The sequence below is a fragment of the Benincasa hispida genome, chromosome 5 (genome assembly GCF_027475165.1).
Source record: "Benincasa hispida cultivar pf3 chromosome 5, pf3_genome.v1.1, whole genome shotgun sequence".
Lineage (NCBI taxonomy): Eukaryota > Viridiplantae > Streptophyta > Magnoliopsida > Cucurbitales > Cucurbitaceae > Benincasa > Benincasa hispida.
Window position 1 is genome coordinate 9,829,269 of NC_143482.1, and position 8,662 is coordinate 9,837,930.

Consider the following 8,662-nt stretch of genomic DNA (forward strand, 5'->3'; position numbering starts at 1 on the left):
CCTTACTAACCTTATACCATGTGTTTTTCCAGGTCAACGTGTTCATTTTTACAGATATTACAAGAATTGATCGCATGTGTCGGTCCCAGACCGCTGCAAGGTTAAACGCATGAGTTGATTAAGTTCGCCGCATGGGATGTTGTGTCCACGGATTGATAGAAGTCTGCTCGCAAGGTAGATGGAATATGTTGGCACCTCAGGAGAAGTAAGCACGAACGCATACCTTAGGAATATCAATAAGATAAGATGATGTTGACATTGCGCATACTGCGACAAAAGTGGCAGTGAGGCAGAACGCAATCATGAGGGTTGTCGGTATTTGAGCTCTATAAATAGCACCTTGGACCTTCACTTTAAAACATCAGAGTTTTTGCCTTAAGGCAGATGCTTGCGATCACAGATGAGAGCATGAGCGAGATTTTCTTTGAGGATTCTTCACCTTCACAACCCATTCCGAGTGACAACCAGAGTCTTCGTCGAAGATAGAGCTCGAGAGAGACTTCTCCACCATTCATCCATGGCACCACCAACAGCCTTGACGCAGAGCCTTTCATTTCTTCCCTGATCACTGTCTTGTATTACATTTTAGCTTAAGATATTAAGAAATTTTGTAATCAATGCATATCTTAATTCTTTTAACGCTATCCTCATCTTTTTCTTTATCTTTATCATTGTTTACCTTCATTGTTTAGTTATCAAAGGCGATCGCATACTCAATCGTGTAGCCTAAAAATATGACACATGTAGCAACCCACCGAGAGGTATGCATTGTGCGAGTATAGTGAGTTAATTCTTTTTGCTTGGTGTGAGGCTGTAGCAACTCTTGTCTATGAGCTGTTGCAATGCTTGTCTATGAGCTAATTTGCCACATCTAACTGCCTTAGAAGGTAAGAGGTGGAAGCACTAAAGCAGAGTATGCATTGTTCCTAAAGATAGGCACAGTCTTATTCTCGGCACAACCATGCACTATAGAGATATAGACATGTAGCTGGCCACCGAGAGGTGTGCGATGCATTAGTGTGGCGAGTTGGGATTACTCGAGCGACTTAAGGTAATGAACATTACTATGTGTTAACAGTTGTTGCGTATCTACCAATTCTCATCGCAAGTCTTCCATTGCTCAATCTGATTAGTTAGGAGTAGGAGTAGTGTGTAATATATTAACTTCTTCTTTTTACTTTTATTCATCAAACGCATTGCTTCACAAACATTATTGAGTTACAAGTCCCTGAGTTTGACCTCGGATCACCCGAGAAACTTGCGTTCTCGTTATACTTGGTGAGAAAGCAAGAAAACTTGTGATAGGAATGCATGGTCATTGCATACGAGATTAACCATGATGTGATATTAAAACTATAGGTTATAAATATAATATGATAAGTTAGTTATTATATTTATTTATAATTAAAACAATTATGTGATAATTATGGGTGGTTTCTCCCTTAACCGTGCGTGAAAGTGGGAGGTTATGTTCAGTTTTCATAATTGAAGGATAATATGAAAAATGTTTTCATTTCGTAAGAAATCGCTTCATTAAGAGCATTACTAATCATTTAGCTCACGAGAGACTACACGATAACTTTCTTAGCGAGATTCTAAATGATCGTGTAAGCACCTTATCTAAACGATTGTGTAAAGCATTTTACTAAACAATCGCGTGCCAAGCGAGATTCTCTAAACGATCGTGTAAACGATCAAGCCTGTTTTTGATCAAGCTTATTTTTCTAAACGATTGTGTACCTGCTGAGTTTTACTAAATGATCAGGCACACAAAGTCTATGCGATAGATAGTTCATTCTCTCACTTGCTTGGTTTTTTAGTTCGATTGTTGCCTTCTTCCAACACTCTACGAATCCATCGGAGCCTATACCTCTTGGATTCTTACTCCGAGAATACCAAGGTTTCTGAGTGGTGATGTCTAAAAGGTTACTTGTTCATGGAGAAGATTGTTTGTGACTATTAGATGATTGGGTAGGCGAACAGGGCGAGAGTGAGAGATTGCTATCCAAATTCTTCACGAGAGCGAAAGCTCAGCAGAAGAAGAGTTCTTCAAAGGTATGTCTCTCGTTCTTTTTGTATTTAATTACTTAAGCATGCTGTAATTTGTTAGAAAATACATAACTGTACTATTTGTTTTTTAATGTCTTTAATTCTTTCACAATGGGCTTTTAAAGATCTTGCTTCCACTCATAGGTTCTCTTGGATAAGAGTTCCTTCAGATACCATTTCACCAATGATCAAGAGGTGCTATTAGGGAGAAGCTTGAGAGAGATATCTTCTTCAACTCCTCTACCCCGTTGGTTGTAGCAAGTATAAAAAACAAGCCAAAAAGGACAAGAGATTGAACTCTCTAGCTTGACTTCTACTTTTCACACTTCATTTCCATTCACCATTCATTTCATCAAGATGAGATTGTTTGTATAAACACTAGTTATCTTTAATTCAATCTTAACTTTGACCATTTATCACTTCTCCATCTTTTTACCTTTGAAATCGTGCATGTTTGTGAAATTTTCTGACTTAATGAGAGCATGAAATCTGTTGCTTAAGTCTCCCTGATTAGTTTATTAAAGTAATTAAGTAGTTAAGTCACTCGAGAGAGCAATTTAACTATCAAACGCATTAAGACAGGGCGTGAAAGAAGTCTAGAGTTAGAGTTGGTCATGTCTTTTGCCTATTCTTTATGACCAACGCATGCACCATAAAGATAGGATTACATGTGCCTTTCGCATTTAAAGATGTTGAACTTAGTGTGAACTAAAGAATAAAACTTCCAATTCATAGCACATACTTTTAGATTGTAAATAAGCATCTGTATCATCTTCATTGCACTCACATAAGCTTGTTAAACTTGCCAGGAAATCACCGCATACCATTTACACTTAGAACCATTCATCCATAATCCATTTCTCCCTCTGAACTCCTATTTCTTCTCGCATGTGTGCCATTAGCCCAATGTAAATAACCAACATTTCTGAAGTTAATAAGGAAACATTTGTATTAGATCCAAAAACAAGGTATGTGTTAGAAGCATTCTAGAGTCCTTTTGTTCGACCGTGGACATACAAAAAAACTTATGTTAGATTTATACTTAGGTTTGACTTAAGAGAACTTGTACGCATTCACAAGGTGTGCACGCATCTACTACCAACGCATCCTTTGATTCTCTTACCTAGAGAGAAATCACTCTTTCATCCATCTCCATTCATCATATTCATTCATCACCATTCTCCTCCATCATTTTAAGCACTTTTAGAATCAAAATCACGAGGCAAACAAGTTTTTGGCGTCATTGCCGAGGACTCTAGCAATTGAGCTAACCAAAATTTGGCTTTTGTATCTTTTGCCGAAACTTTTAATCATATTACAAGTTGATCTTGAACTTGTGAACATTTTATGAGCAGGGAGAGTACTCCTGAACTCATACACGATCTTTTGAAAGAACCTAATTCAGACGAAGAAACAGACCAAATCATTGTTGAAGGTTAAGGCGACAACAACATCAATGACTACAACAACAAGTACATAGGGTAGACGATCAGATGAATCAAAACTTGGCTTAACAACTAGCAAATGCTACTATAAATCCAATCCTAATGGTGAACAATAGCATGCGTCCAATGCGTGAGTATGCGTCACCAGTACTATATGACTTTTTTCCAGGAATCATCTACCCAACGCCTGAGAATGTGATTCGAAATGAAATTAGTTATGTTCAAATGCTGTAGGCAGTAGACAATTTGGAGGTACTCTTGACGAGGATCCTCATGCCCATATGAAACACTTCTTAGAAACTTGCAACTCATTCGTGATTCCTAGAATCACGCCAAAAGCTATAAGACTACCCTTACTCATTCCATGATGATGCCAAATAGTGGCGAGCTCTATAGAGCCAAGTGAGATAACAACATGGGATATGTTGTTAGAGAAATTCATGTAGAAATAATTTCCTGCTACTGTCAATGCAAGAAGGCATCGGGAGATCATGAGTTTTAAACAAGGAGAGTTTGATACACTTAGCGCTGCATGAGAGAGATTTAAAGGGTTAGTCAAAAAGTGTCCTAACCATGGACTACCTCTAACTATACAAATGGAAACTTTCTATGGAGAATTAAATAGACCTTTTTAAATGGCAGCAGATGCAGCCGTTGTAGGCGGCCTTGTGGATAAATCATATAATGAAACCAAGGAAATTTTAGATCGAATTGCCAAGCATAACATGGAATGAGTTGATGACGCCTACAACTCCAAGAAAGTAGGAGGCATTCTCAGAGTGCTATTGACACCAACGCAGTGGCCACTCTATCAGCACAAGTAGCTGCGACGACTAACATGTTGAAAAATCTAATGGTGAGTAATGCACCACAAACGTAGAATGTTTAACAAGTAGACACATTCACACAACTCATGGTCAGCTGTGTGGGTTGTGAAGAGCCACACTCCTATAATGACTGCCCATAGAATCCGCAGTCAGTCTGCTTCATAAAAAACAACCCTTTGTCAAACACTTATAATCCTAAATGGAGAAACCATCCTAATTTTTCTTGGAAAGGTCACCAACAAGATCAACATCAAGCTAGAACACATCAGCAGCATAGGCAGGGGCCGCCGCTTGGATTCCAGCCTACGCAACAGTAGCCTCAACATCAAACTTTTAACATAGGGGGCAACATATCGAGCTCATCATCTCACTTGAAAACTTGTTGAAAGAATATGTAGTTTAGAATGACATGTTGCTGAAAAGCCAAGCATCATCAATTAGGAACTTGGAGATGCAAGTTGGGAAGATTACTAGTGAGCTAAAGAATCGGCCGCATGGAGTATTTCCTAGTAATACTGAAGCACTAGAAAGTAATAGCGGCAAGGAGCAATACCACACAATGACATTGAACAGTGGTAGACCTTTGATAGAAGAGAAACCCAAGAAAAGACCTTCATCCTTCAACATCTAAAAACACACCGCAAACAACTACGACATTTGAGAGAGAGCAACAAGAAAGAACATTGGGCTCTGTTAGTCATTCTCAACCGAGTACTTCTAATGCAGGGGAACCGGAGGTGCATCTGAACGAATAATTTCCCCGACGCTGGAAAAAAAATGATGAGAAGCAGTTCAAATGTTTCCTTGAGATTTTTAAATAATTACATATCAACATCCCTCTCACTGAGATGTTGGAGCAAATGGCTAGTTATGTAAAGTTCTTGAAGGATGTTTTGACAAAGAAGAGAAAGATTAGTGAGCTTGAAATCGTAGCGTTAACACAAGACTGTGATGCATTGATCTACAATAAAATTCTTGAAAAACAGAGAGATCCAGGCAGTTTCACTGTCCCTTCCTCGGTAGGTGGAATAGACTTGGGGCACGCGTTGTGTGATTTACAAGCCAACATCAATCTCATGCCACTCTTTATTTTTAAGAAACATGGAATCGATGAAGCTAGGCTTACCAAGGTAAACCTTCAACTCATTGATGATCAATTACGTATCTAGAAGGAAAGATTGAGATATTTTAGTGAAGGTTGACAATGAGGCCGGGCCGGGCCGGGGGGCATCCCTTATCCCCGGCCCTGGGGGAAATTATCCGCGGGGATTACCCATTGGGGAAATGGGGTCCCCATGGGGTTCTCGTACTAGTTCCCCATGGGGATTCCCCATTTTTTTAATTAAAAATTGATTTAAAAATTGATTTTATTTAAATTCTTTAAATTTGGGCTTGGCTTCTTGGGCTTAGAGTTAGAATTTTGATATTTAATATTGGGCTCCAATCCAACATTATGCATTATGAACATATATATAAATAATTATTTTATATATTATAAATATATCAAATTGGGAGTCAGGGATTAATCGGAGTCGGGGTCGGGGTAGGGGCCCCAAAAGTTTTCCCCAGTTTTACCCCATCCCCGGTCAAACCGGGGATTCCCCGCCCCGATCGAGGCAGGTCCCCACGGGGAATTTTGCCAACCTTATTGAAAAGTTCATATTTGCGGTAGATTTCATTATTTTAGATTATGAAGCTGACAGGGATGTCCTAATCATTCTTGGATGCCCGTTTCTAGCCACCAAAAAAGTTTTCATTGACGTGCAAAAGAGGGAACTCATGATGTATGTGGACAACCAAGAAGTCAAATTCAATGTGATTAAGCATTGAAGTTCCCAGATGACATATAACCCTGCCAACCTATTGATTCAATTCAGCTGCTCGAGGAAGAGGAACAAGAGGTGGACCAAGTCTATGAGGTCCATGCGTTGAGCAAAAATACACGGAGGTTCGAACTGCTAAGTTTGGATGAGCAGCAGACCAAACCAGTGCTCCTATCTCTGGAGGAGCCGCCAACGCTTGAATCCAGTGTTGTATGTAGACGATATCCTACTCATTGGGAATGATATAGGATTACTAACTACAGTTAAGAACTGGCTAGCGACCCAATTCCAAATGAAAGATTTGGGAGAGGCTCAGTTTGTTCTTGGTATACAGATCTTTCGGGATCGAAAGAACAAAGTGCTAACGCTGTCTCAGGCATCGTACATTGATAAGATGTTGCTCAAGTACACGATGCAGAACTCCAAAAGGGGTCTACTGCCTTTCAGGCATGGAGTTAATTTATCTAAGGAAATGTGTCCTCAGACGCCTTAGAAGGTTGAGGAGATGAGATGGGTCCCATATGCATCTATCATTGGCTGTTTGATGTATGCGATGCTCTGTACTAGACCAGACATTTGTTATACTGTGGGAATAGTTAGTAGGTATCAGCTTAATCCGGGACAAGGTCACTGGACCGCAGTCAAGAACATCCTCAAGTATCTTCGGAGAACAAGGGACTACATGCTCGTGTATGGAACTAGGGATTTGATCCTTACTGGATACACGCATTCTGACTTTCAAACTGATAAGGATTCTCGGAAATCCACTTCAGGGTCATCTTAATGAAGGAGCTGTGGTGTGGGAAGCACTAAGCAGAGATGCATCACCGACTCCACGATGGAGGCCAAGTATGCAGTGACTTGTGAAGTTGCTAAGGAGGTCGTTTAGCTCAGGAAGTTCTTGACTGATCTGGAATTTGTTCCAGACATGTCTAGGCCCATCACCCTCTATTGTGTCAATAGCGGTACTGTGGCGAACTCTAGGGAGCCTAGGAGTCATAAGCGCGGTAAACATATAGAGCAGAACGTTGCTGACCCGTTTACAAAGGCTCTTACGATTACAGTTTTTTAGGGTCACTTTCAGAGCATGGGTCTACGGGACCGCCCGCAGCTGGACTAGGGCAAGTGGAAGATTTTTGTACTGGGCCTTAATGCCCTAGTTTATTGTTTTGTACTAGTTGTTTGTACACCCTACTCGCTTTAGGACAAGTGGGAGATTTTTGGGGTTGATGCCCTAAACTCTCGTTGGATCCTGTAGTTTGTAAACAATGTATTGAACAAACGCTTGTGATGTAATATGATATTTTCTCCACCGTTGTCTATGAAACATAGGATGTTTTAATTACTTTACCACAAACCAATAAACTAAGATCCCTGGTTATCGTTGTAACTTAAGCATGTATGTGGTGACATATAGGTGGATCATGTCTTAAGTGATAACCAAAATGGTTTGTAGTATATGGATATAGGAAGGAAACCTTATCCTGGTGACGCTATGGATGCAACCTGCTTTGTAGAATAGTTACAAGTATTGTGACTTGATACAGATGGTCTGATCCTAATCATTCATGTGGAGACATGCGAGCGAGGGCGTCCTATACAAAGAAGTTTGTATAAGATTGGACCATGAAGTGTTATAGTCTCATTATATAATGTCGTTCATGACAGAGACTTCACTTCCCTAGGATAACCATAAGTAACATGACCTTAATCCTAAGTGAGTTGGAAACTCCTACCTTTGAGGAAAATCCTTTGATTTGCATGGGCGCGAGTGACCAGATTGCCAACTCAAACCTACAACTTTGAGGATTCGTCTGATTTGGAGCTGGGAACTCAGCTACACAAGATGCAATTCCCTTCTTCCCCGAAGCAGGAGTAAGTAGATAGATTGCTCCCTTAAGGGCTGATTCTGGGGCTTGAACGATGTGGCACCACACACCTTCTCATGGCCCAATAGGTGTCCACACATAGTAGGAATATGTTGTATTGTTCGTTAGAGGGATCGATGGTACTTAAGGAGTTAGATGTAACTATAGGGGCAAAACGGTAAATTGGTCCAACTGTAATTACGAGCATCTGTGAAGGGTTATCGTACTGTTGATTGTTATATCCGATGGACACAGAAATATATCTGTGGTGAGAAGAGTGCAGTTGTCGGTCTTTAGTGGAATGCCTGGTAGTTAACGGATGGTGGATCTCATGGCTAAAGAGTTTAGTCAGCTATTCACGTACCATTGGAGCTTCGAGCCATAGGTCCATAAGGTCCTCTTGGTAGCTCAATGGATTCAAGTTGAGAATCAGTTTTTTGGGTCAGTTTGAAGTGTTCAAATTGACAAGAGAGAGTTTGATTATATATGATATAATTAAACGGATCAATTATATATGATATAGTTGACATGATGTATAAGATACATTAATTGGAGGAAAAGGATATAAATATGATTTATATCTAGTGGAGGAGAAAAGGACTATGGTTTATATATTGCATATGATGTGATATTAAACTATAGGTTAAAAA